At 36.5% G+C, this 12,756-nt stretch overlaps 1 protein-coding gene across 2 annotated transcripts in view; it reads right to left on the bottom strand.

Annotated features, from left to right (window-relative positions):
* The window catches only part of fam171a1 (family with sequence similarity 171 member A1), a 57,886-nt gene that overhangs the window by 6,921 nt on the left and 38,209 nt on the right, over positions 1 to 12,756 (bottom strand). The gene's annotated exons all lie outside the window — the stretch shown is intronic.

Genomic DNA, 12,756 nt, shown 5'->3' with positions numbered 1-12,756 from the left:
CGATCACAACACATATAACATGACAACCGTAGCAATTATAGCAGAAATCTCCCTGCACATAAATGAAAAAGAAATACATTTCTTGTGCCAGTAATCTGGCACTTCTAGGAATCTTCTAGGAAACCACAAAAAACAACCACACAAAAAGAAAAGAAAAGGATGGACAGAGCAACACTTTTTTTTTCACTTAGAAGTCTATTCTCATTGTTTCTGCCTGGAAGACTGTGCCACAGCGATTTTCTCCAGGCCATCTGGTTGATCAATAGCTATTCACTGCATTAGCATATGATTAGACGGTCCATAGAATGTACTACCCTCACCCCACACAACCCCTAGTTTACTGTACACTACAGCAGTATAGCATACTGCTATTTCTACTGAACAGATGTCTACTTAGGTTTTTCACACAATTTATGGACAAAAGTACTAATGCTTGGGACACATGCTCATTCATTGTTTCCTCAAAATACTAGTGTATTAAACAGAGTTTATCTTTTCTACTATTTATACTATATGTTGTTTTTTTAGGTTTATATATGAGATTATATACAGAATGTTGAATGATTACCCAACCAACTTATCTTTAACCCTTGTGTGGTGTTCATATTTTTGTTACTCGTCTACTTTGTTACTTGTATTTAATTCAGCAAAATTAAGCAATTCTACATTAAAATGCTTTACACATGCTTGCTTCACCTAAATTGCAAGCAATATAAACACCTTACATGGTTAATATTTGCCCTTTACCTTTCTTATGTTACATTTCTTTCAAAAAGTGCTACTCTTTTTTTATTAGTTTTTTTTTTTATAAAATGTAAAATAAAATGAATTAAACTCAAGATATGAGTAGAAAATTATAACATACTGTATGTAATATAAACGTGTGTGGGGGCGGGGGATGGGTGTACAGTATGTGTTTATCGAAAATGTGTTTTGATATATGTTTCTCAAAAAAAATGAGCCAATGCCAATGAGTTTGAGTTAGAAAAAATATTTTTTTAGTATCATTTGATGAAAAAGGGTCCCATAGACCCGAACACCCAAAATGGATGTAGCAGCACAGTTCACTGCTCCATAGCTTAATGCTGGGGGGTTTTGTACCCTGTGTCAACAGGCAGATAGATGGATAGATGGATAGTGCATGTGCAAGAAACTAGGAGCCAAATGATTTTGCTCACTTTCACACTTATCTAAATGTGCTGTGACAAAAACATGTGATTTAAGCTGACTGTGACTTTTCATACTGCAACCACTAGATGGCAGTCAATTCCAAATGGCTGTATATATAAATGGTACATTGGCTTTTATTTGTAGATCAAACACACAAACACTGCATACACATACACACACTGCAGTATACAGCAATATAAACAGAACATCAAAATAATTGCTAGGACACACATACATACACAATTCCTGTGATCCATTTATTACCCATTATATTTGCACAAAAAAAACAACTTATTTACATATACCTTTCTAATTTCAGTCTACAGACGTTTAACCCATTAATTTACACTGAAACAGGAAGGAGACTTTCAGCTGGTACTGTTTTTATAAATGAAGAAACATACAAGGCAGAATTAATACATTACATATTAGTCTAAATCTCTAACAACTTAGGGGTTTAAAAATGTGTGTGAACATTAATCACAGGCAGGTCTAAACTTTTTTGAATGTACTGCTTTGAAAAAATAAAGACACCACTTTTGTTTCTGAATCAGTTTCTCTGATTTTGCTATTTATAGGTTTATGTTTGAGTAAAATGAACATTGTTGTTTTATTCTGTAAACTACAGACAACATTTCTCCCAAATTTCAAATCAAAATATTGTCATTTAGAGCATTTATTAGCAGAAAATGAGAAATGGCTGAAATAACAAAAAGATGCAGAGCTTTCAGACCTCAAATAACGCAAAGAAAACAAGTTCATATTCATGGAGTTTTAAGAGTTCAGAAATCAATATTTGGTGGAATAACCCTGTTTTTAATTACAGTTTTCATGCATCTTGGCATGTTCTCCTCCACCAGTCTTACACACTGCTTTTGGATAACTTTATGCCTTTACTCCTGGTGCAAAAATTCACGAAGATCAGCTTGGTTTGATGGCTTGTGATCGTCCATCTTCCTCTTGATTATATTCCAGAGCTTTTCAATTTGGTAAAATCAAAGAAACTCATCATTTTTGAGTCGTCTCTTATTTGGACACCAATTAATTTTAAATGAAATTATATCAATTATATCAATATTTGATTGAAGACTGTCTTCTTTAATTCAAGAGATTTAATTACTTCATATAAAAGTATACACAATATGTCCAAATGCTCGTGGGCAGCTAATCTGATGAATGCACATAGCTACTATTGCAAATGCACACAAGTATATATTGTCCTTGTAGAAAAGTAGTGCCAAAAGAATAGGACTTTTTGGAGCACATAAACATAAACCTTTTGGCACTTTGCCCTAATACCCTGGCACACACACCTGCACTGAGCTGCGGACCAGTGAACCTGTGTTCTCTGGAAGGATGGTGCTCCATCTGATTAACTGATTAACCGGAAAGACAGGACAGGTTTTTCTTTGTATATACCAAAAAAAAAAAAAAGAAGAAGAGTTCATAATCCAAACGACCACCTCATCATGTGCCAAACGTGGTAAATAGAGCGCAATGTCTTTTGCATATTCGGCAGCCGGTGCTACCAGTCTACAAAGAATTTGCATGCAAGCATTCAAATAATCCTAATATTTTTAATTGTTAGTCTGTTCAAATACTTATCCCTTGTAAACATGGAAAAATGTATTCATAAATACAATCTTATAACAAATCATAAAACATTATTATTATGCTATTCCCTCCTAAACAGTTCATGTTAAACAGTAAAACATTTTTGTTAATATCTTTGTATAAATTTGAAAGTTTGCACTTTAATCCGTTTTTTGCCGGCATTATTTGTAAGGCTTGGTTTACTATAGAAAAACTTTCTCACTCTTCAAATACTTGTGGACATAATACCTTCTGTTATTTACGCTGACAATATTCTAGCATTAACTACACTGAGGGAGTGTTCCTGTAGCAAACATGGCTGCACATGAAGTCAGTGTATTTGCTCAGGGTCCCTATAGCACACAAGCTGTTCTTATAGCTCCTATTGTCGGATCGGAATTACACAAGCATATGTTAACCCACACACTTCTCTACACAAAAACACATTCATTTCAGCCTGAAAGACCCTGTGGCAATTTGCTTCGGGGCTTGGAGTGAATGAACGTCAGAGAACCAACACCCAGCCGAACAAAAGGGTCAATGTCACGTACAATGAGACTGTAGTGACTGTACGTGATTGAAGTGTGTGCACTAAATAGTCTTATGCATGCTCCCCCCCTCCCCATGTTTACTCACGTCATCAGCACATGTCAGAGTCTGGATTTAAAATAAAAAAAAAAGTCTGTAATTGATCACTCATGGTGTTTGTTTCCCACAAAAGCACCTGGGCAAAAAGCCAAGAAGGAAACACCCACCCAACCAGGCACTGAGACAGTTTAGCACAGTGAATGTTGATTACCATTCAGGCCTAGAAACGCTGTGCTGTGTCTTTTAGTGATTTCTTGATTTCTGTGTTGCCTTATGTATCTATTAAAGGATTAGCTAGTTAACTCGCATAGTTTTCTATTTAAAACAAAGCTAGCCATAAACTGGTTCTTTATCTTTGCTCTGGAGCTATGAGGCTAGCAAGAAATGAAAGCGTATTCTCTAAAACCTGTGGGTGTACATCCAGCTCTAAAAAAAGAAATTAAAGACCACTTAATAATGATGATTTGATTTGATTTTACCAAATTAAAAACCTCTGGAATATAATCAAGAGGAAGATGGATGATCACAAGCCATCAAACCAAGCTGACCTGCTTGAATGTTTGCACCAGGAGTGGCTTAAAGTTATCCAAAAGCAGTGTGCAAGACTAGTGGAGGAGAAAATGCCAAGATTCATGAAAACTGTGATTAAAAACCAGGGTTATTCCACCAAATATTGATTTATGAATATGAACTTGTTTTCTTTGCATTCTTTGAGGTCTGAAAGCTCTGCATCTTTTTTGTTATTTCAGCCATTTCTCATTTTCTGCAAATAAATGCTCAAAATGACAATATTTTTGTGGGAATTTGTTTATAGTTTATAGAATTAAACAATGTTCATTAATAATGTACTTAAACATATACCTATAAATGGCAAAATCAGATAAACGGATTCAGAAACTAAAGTGCTCTCTTAATTCTTTCCAAAGATACACACACTTACACACTTACACACTTTCTGGCTAAATGACTAAAAAAAGCTCTAACACGGACTTGTTGTAACGACTTCCAGTTTCGACCCAGATAGTGAGCTTTGGGGCAGGTGAAACACTGCATATTTCCCCCGTTATACATTTCCCCCACACCATTCAAATGGTTATCCCCCCAATGTGAGCAATTCCAAACACTACCAAACATTTCCTGAGATTTTATACTCTGCAAATTAAGTTCTAATTAAGAAATCCTTACAACCAAGCTGAGATGTTTACAATAAAGTAAAAAAAGTTTCCTCTGCCCAATTTATCATGCATTCTTCATTCCAGCACCCCATGTTAGTTTTATCTCCCCTCAAACATCAAACAAAGTATACACTATAATATTATAATTGACACCACTGATACAAATATAATTGCATTTTACATTTAAATATCCACTATAAAAACTTGCATCTTTAGAAAAACAGGTGTGATTAATCAAATTAATCTGTTTAATCACAAAATATTGTCATGTTTGCACTGTTCTGTTTTAGATATTCCTTGGATGTTCCAACACACCAAGTCCAATATGGACATGCGACAAATAAATACATATAAAATTGAAAAATCAGCTTTCGAAATGGGTGCATTTTATATGTACAATTCCTTTTTTGTGATAAAAGCGTGATAAAAGTGATGCAGAAGTTTTGTTCTCCCTCTCTTTTAAACTTGTTATTTGAGAGGCTTTGAGAGGTTTGAGCTGCACTATACTGTCAGTACAGTCATCTAATAGACCTGATTCAAAATAATGAAAAGCTTTTATTTTATTAGTTTCTTTATTTAGGGAATTCCCACCAAAAAGCTGACTACTGTTTTATAATAACATCAGTGCTAGGAGGGTGAAGGCTAGCACATGCTGCGAACGCACTGGACAGTGGAACGTGCTATGTGTTATTTGCATTTCCATTTCCAGCATTTAGCTGATGCTCTTACCCAGAGGGACTTACAAAGTTATTCCCGTTACAAAGGTGTTAGGAGTCTTGCCCATGGTCTCCTTATTGATGTAGTGCAGCATCATCACCCAGACCGGGAAATTGAACCGCAGTCTCCCACGCAATGTGATAGTTAGCTAACTGTCAGGTAGTGGTGTTATCCACTGCGTCACAACAACCATTAAACAAAAATACCTTTGATTTTCCCTTCTGAATTTGACTGATAGACGTTAGACACACGCAACTCTCCCAAGACCCAAAGTTCCCTGTTTCTATCATCGGGAACATGTTATATTAGCCCTCCACTGAAAAGACACTGTAATATACAACAGTGTGCACTAAACTTTGTGAAATAACAGAAATGAGTGTATTTAATTACATTCTAGCTTAGACTGTGGAAAACATGAGATGATTTAGGCAGTGCGCACAGTGCTAACAGGCTTCTTTTACTGGGTAGCCGCTTTAAATTGTAGGATTAGTGCAACACTGAAGAAGTAAGTGTAGGACACTAAACAGATCAACAACATTTGAGTGTGAAAATTGTGCAAATTTGATTTTTGGATGAACTTTCCCTTTAATGTCCGCAAACAAAGACCGCGACGGACGACAAGCTGGCCTGTATCATCAAGCCCTCAGAGGAGAAATTGAGTTAGTGCCGCTGTTTTCCACCCCCTCCTCTCTCTCTCTTTCTACGCTCTGTTTATTGCTGGTTGCTAAGGGACAGCCCTGATAACAATAATATGAAAGAGAGGCCTGTTGTCCAGTTCCTGTGTCCAGTCTCTTTTCCTTTTTCCTGCCACCTCCTTCCTTTTGCCCTGCTTTGATTGTGTGTCTGTTCTGAGCTCTGCAAACTTTAACCAGTTGCTTCTGTGTCTGCATGGCTACAAACACACACTGGCTAAACTTAAGACTAAAATAGACTTAAAAATAGACTAAAACACCAATACTGATTTGGAGTCTGAAGCCTACAGCAGAAGAAAACATGGTGAGGTGGCCTTCAGCTGCTAATAGTCAGTAGATATTCAGATCTTTCCAGATCTGCTTTCAACACATGATGCAACATTTCTATGTGCCTCTCCTTTTTCCTCTCCTCTCCTTCTTCTGTTTTTAACTGATTAAATTTTACATTTTATATCTATTATGCATTGATTGTATTGCTCTATTGATTTCTACTGTATAGTATTGATTATGTTGATGATGATAATTATTTTAATAAGTATTTTTATATTGTGTTTTTTTTAATGCAATGTAAAGCGTCTTTGAGTTTCCTGAAAAGCGCTATAAAAATAAAATTTATTATTATTATTATTAGATATAAATTCTCAGAAGCATTAAAGGTGTTTTTTTACGCCAGCACTATTTGGTCTGTTTAAAACGGACTCTGTTTCATTTGTACCATAGTTCGGTTTGATTGAGCAGGTAATCACACTCAGGTGAGGGTCAACACAACTCAAACTCAACTCTGGAGTGCTTCACTTGTGGTGAGAAAATGATCCGATTTCAATTCGACCCAACTATCAAATTTACTCCTTTTATTTGAGCTGAATTGCTCATAAGTTGCAGTTTAATCTGATAATTTTAGCCAGATAACTCTTATTACCACAGCTATGAACAAACACTGTCTCTGCTGCTCCATGCTGTTTACACATGCTGCATGTGCTTTGTTCACTGCTCGCAGCCGCATGACTCTGTTTATTACGTGTACATCTGCGCTGCACGTCCCATTGAAAATACTGCATTTTCAGTGTTCTGTGTTAAAGCAGCTTCACACTGCATAGATATACGAGCTGGAACACCAAATCGTCTTGCTATATTTACTTTCTTGCTCTTGTGCCAGACAGCTCTGACCAATCAGAGGAGACTATGTGCTTCTGTGGTTTGTTTGTGAGCATTTTTATGTGTTTAGGTTTATGCCTGTGTGAAACTAAACCAAACAGAGAGGGAAAATGCTCCAAATATAAATAAACTCATCAACTGATCCGAAGCACAGAAATAAAATACAGTTGTAAAAAAAAAAAACACCCTTAAATGTCCACAGGTTAAAGCCATTCTTAGGGCAAACTGAAAAGATATCATAATCAGTAAATTGTTGGACATATCTTTTTTAGCAATATTTATTGTCTTTTTTAATATAAACTTTCTTTTATCACCTTTTTCATTTTAATTTTAAGGCTTTGGTGTTTATTAACCATTTTAATAGTCTTTTATGAGAGCCAGATGAAATGTTTTCGGCAGTGTTTTCAGGCTATGGTAGTGTGCGTTTCGTAATGCCAGCTGAAACATGTCTTGTTGCTTATCTGATCGGACAGTCTTAAAAAGTTTTCATGAGTGAGAGTATGTATGTGTGTGTGTGTGTGTGTGTGTACAGAGTTGGGTGCATATACAGTACATTCATGTTCTGGATCTAGAACAGTACACTGATGTTTTATGGAGAGCTCATAAATATTTTGGTGACAGCTGCCCTTGTAGGCTGGTTCACTGTGAGCCACAGAATAGCAAGTAAAAGTTCCATACGTTTTTTTTTTTTGTTTTTTTTTTAAGTCTAGCAGAGTCTGGAGGTGTGATGCTGATGCGTAGACACGTACGCACGCACATGATTTACTAATTTGACTATGCAAAATACACAACGGAATGCAAATACTTTTGAATTATTCACACTTCTCTTAAGTTGGCTTAAGATCTGTTGGCTACACTTGCTTGTAAAGCCACTCGTTCTCCAATAAAGACTAACAAAGACTCCACAAACCTCAGTCATTTATTTTTTAAACTACAGTCAGCATATGACAACTTTTGCAATGCACAACGACTTTCATTCACCACAACGTCTACAGTTATTGCTTCTTTAAAACGCTGTAAGAAATTAGTTCAAGCTGAAACAGAACACAATCATTCTAATGTTTTTTTCTCCTTTTTGTTCTCAAAGTCAAAGTCAAAGTCAAAGTGGTTTTTATTGTCATTTCAGCTATATACAGAGTACACAGTGAAACGAAACAACGTTCCTCCAAGGACCATGGTGCACATAAACACAGTGTAGACAGAACAATAGTGCAACAGTACAAAAGTGCAGACAGACAATACAACACAATACAGACAAAGAATAATAATAAATAATAAATCTTATTAAGTTATCCTGACTGAGCTGTGGTTCTGTCTTGTTTTGTCTGTAATACTAGAAGCTGCATGCTTAGTGTAGACTGAAGTTTAAAGTAAATAGATATAACTGTGTAAAATAGACTTGCACCATCGAAAGGTAAATATAAAATGCACAACAACAAACATTAACTGTTCAATAAAATGGCACACATGTTAATAATGCACCATTAGCCTTATCTGGAAAGCCCACTTATGATTGTGTTTGTTATTTACATTGTGTAGATTGTGTATGTATTTGAAATCAGACAGAATGCTATACTAGTCCATCTAAAAAAGTTTTTCAATTATAATAATAAAAAAAACATTTTACTTCAGTAATTCAGTTCAAAATGTGAAACCATCATCACTGGTTGGTGGAAACTTCACACTAGACCTCAGGCAGTTTGGACTGTGTGTCTCTCCACTCTTCCTCCAGACTCTGCTCCCTTGATTTACAAATGAAATGTAAAATTTACTGATGATCAGTGATGGTTTGGAGAGACATATCAGACATATCAGAGTTACAGAGTTAGCACTTCATGCTTCCCTGTGCTGACAACTTTTATAAAGAGGCAGATTTCATTTTGCAGCAGGACTTGGCACACTGCCCACGCTGCCAAAAGTCTTATAAGAGATTCAAATTTTTGGGTTTTCATAGCCTGAAAGCCATAATCATCAATTATAAAAGAAATAAACGTTTAAAATAGATCACTCTGTGTGTAACACATCTATATATTAAATGAGTTTCCCCATTTTTAACTGAATTACTGAAATAAGGGATAAAGGAGCTTTTCAATGATATTCCACTTTTTTGAGATGCACTAGTATTGGTTTGCTGATATTTGATGATACTGTAGTGTTAAAATATTTTTTTTATGAAATTCACAACACAAATCAACAGAAGAATATAAAGAAGCTAAACTAAAACTAAAATTAAATGTATTGTATCACAAAATTGACGATTTAAGCTACTTATGTGACATTAATTAACAAAAGTCAACAGATCATTACTGAGTATAATTTATCATTTTATTTACTTTTTATTCATTATTTTTGGCATTTGTCTGAGGCTTTTGTCCAGACTGACTGAAATCGAATCATGTAGAAGAACGTACGATGTATAGGACACAAATTTCCTTCTTTTCCCACCCTCTACAATACACGATGCTCCAGCAGCATTTGAACAAACACTATTTTTGGTTTCACTGCTAAAGCCCCAGATAAGCACCATAAAACTCTGTAAGTGGAGTTCTGTTTTAGTGACCACATCAGTCTGGTCTCTAGTCTGACGTATCCTCACAAACAAATCTCTTAACTTCATGAACTGGTTTGGACGAAAATAGCCCTGTTCTGGTCACATGATTCCAGAGAATAAAATTATGGCCTAAAACCCTCACACTTATCAGTTTCCACAACTGTCTCAGAGGGCAGCGCGGGTGAGCAGAAGAAGACAGAGGACTGAAGACGTGCGGCCCGAGGCTCAGGGCTCTAACCAAAAGACCGCTGCACAACCGCTGTGAAAGAACCAGATGGCCAAACGTCTTGGGCTTTTTGCTCGTCTGTGATTGTGGTCGGACGGACCGGAGCGAAGGCTGTCAAAACTCTGACAGCTCAACACTGAATGAGCTTCTCCGCACAATCCACACCCCCAATCGAGAGAGCACTATACAGCCCAGCCTCATAAATATAACCACAAACAGCCTTTCTCTGCTCAAACTGTGATAAAGGGACTGTTCCTACCTTTACACCATAATAACGTGCAGATATATGGAAATAAATTACATATACTTAAATATAAAAAGCAAGTAAAAGGCTCAGGCTTTCTGCATCAGTTCACTCTACCCAGATTTGAGTCAAATCTGCAAACGGATTAAAAATGAAAGTCTGTATGAAAGGCCTTGTGACTTGGATACAGTTGGTTGTGGTACTACTGTGTCAGTGTACTTTGATTATTGTTGAGTATTATCTGCGTATTAACAATGTTTTGTTTGCAACAAAAGGTGCCTACTGAGGCCCATGGAAGGCCTTCGCTCTTTTGGAATTAGGAAAGGAAAAATCTTTCTATATTTTTAATATTGAAAGATGTTTACATATTTACACAGAGAATTCAATCACACTTTTTTGTAGTGCATTTATAAAACGTACAACACATACAGTGATTTCATTGTGTGTAGGTGGGTGCATATACAGTACATTTAGGCTCTGACCCTAGAACAATACACTGATTTTCACTTCACGGTGAGCTCATAAATAATTCAATTTTTTAATTTCTCTGATTGGCTGGTTTTCTGCAATGCACAGACTACCAAGATGGCATTGCATATTTTTGCAGGTGTGATGCTGATGTATACATTACCCAGTGATCCTGATGAGCACTGGGGGAAATACTGTATTATAAACCTAAAAAAGCTATTAAGGTATTACACAAACAAGTGTTTTCTTATAACAGCATTTGAGGGATACCAAATGTCAATATAAACCTAAAAGCCAGTCTTATCATTGTAAATTTGCCACAACCATTTGCTCTTTTGTGGAGGAGGACAGGATGGTTTTCCTGGAAATTTTGATGTGGCATTCTGCGCCGCCCTCGATCGGTATCCCCAATCGCCTGTTTATCCTAAAAATCTATCTGCAACAGTTATCAACACCAAGAACACTTACCAGTCCATTTCTATTCATAATAATTATATTTTATGATCTGAAAAAGATTATAAAAAGGTGTTAAGAAGATAAAAAGATGATTTTTAAAATTTTAATATTAATTAAATGTTAAATACAATACAATGGACCTAAATTCCTATTTTAACCTTTTAAAGTTTTAAATTTTACTATAAAAATGTATTGGGATTTCTCAAATGGCAGATACAATTAAAAGTAACATATGGCCAATGTAACTCCCTCGCTTTCTTTAATATCCTTTCTGTACTACTAGTAAATTAGCTCAAAGAAGAGGCATGTCTGTGTATTATTATTCTGTACATAATTTCTCATAATCCATGTGGAAACGGAATGTTAAATTAAAAAAAAAAAAAAAAAAAAAAAAAAAAAACTGTCTCTCTACTGTGCGCTTCACCAGTGTCTTATTCACTCTGTGTGTGTGTGTGTGTGTGTGTGTGAGAGAGAGAAAGAGAGAGAGAGAGCGAAGAGAAGGGAGGTTCTGATCCAGCCCCAAAGCTCTGTTCAAAAGATATCTAGAACACGTCCTGTCAGTCTGACCTCCTGGTTCTACAGTCAGTACACAGCTACACAGCAGCAACCTTTTATCAATAATCTGAAAACATTCCACTACCCCTAGCACCCCGCCGAACCTAACCCAATTCAGCTTATCCAAACGATTAGGAGATCAAGGAGAGCAGGAAATCTGGAGACCACTGAAGTACTGCTGCTCCCCCTCTACACTACACCCCCCCCCCCTCACCATTCACATACTTACAACCACACACACACCCTCAGGAAACCCCCAACTCTGGGAAAAAAAAAACCCTCCAACATAGTAGCAAACCGCAATATTGCTTGGGTTTTGAGCTCCTGCCATGTTTAAGACCATGAGTGTGTGTGTGCCTGATTTCATACGCTTTTTAATGTCTTTTACTGGAGGTTCTATGTTCTATGCTTTATGATTTGTCAGATTCTCTGTCCTGCTATCACATTTCTGTTTAGCTGCTTTGCGACAACATCAGTTGTTAAAAGCGCCATATATACAAGAATGTGGATAGATTTTGTACTGATACTATAATAAACGGGGTTAAAGTTAACCAATTAAAAGTGCTCAATAGAACAGCACTCTTTGGAGCAGATAAACATGAATCTACTGGCAACATGCCTAATATCAGATAGAGAATGAGGGGTATATAAAGCGCCCCCAGTACTGAGCTGTGGAACTGTGTTCTCTGAAATGATGTGTTTTCCATCCAACACCTCCATTTGGGATGAGCTGAGGATGAGAGGTGTTGGTGATCATCTAACAACCTGACCTTTACCTGAGCGCTAAAATTAAATCTTCAAAGCTGTGCAAAAAATATTTACTCCAACAAAAACAGTGTCCCAATACTTATATATATGTATGTATGTATAATCGATAGGGGTGTGACGAGATATCGTGCCACGAGATCTCGCGAGATTAAATGTGACGATATTTCTCGTCAAGCTTAAACCTGTCTCGCGAGAGAAAAAAAAAACAGTTTAATGTGGACTTTTTAAGACGGATCTGGCAACACAGTAGCAGCGAGTGTGAGAGCAGCTCTCAGCAGAAGAGGAAAATGGGCGGACCGCGGTCCGGACCCAAACGTTGTCCAATGCGGACCCAAACCGATAAACTACTGAGAAGGATTTAATTGTGCGGCGCAGTAAACTCACAGACCAATCACGTG

The sequence above is a fragment of the Astyanax mexicanus genome, chromosome 1, assembly GCF_023375975.1.
Source record: "Astyanax mexicanus isolate ESR-SI-001 chromosome 1, AstMex3_surface, whole genome shotgun sequence".
Taxonomy (NCBI): Eukaryota; Metazoa; Chordata; class Actinopteri; order Characiformes; family Acestrorhamphidae; genus Astyanax; species Astyanax mexicanus.
Note: the sequence above shows the minus strand (reverse complement) of the source record. Positions and strands in the feature narration are given on the sequence as shown.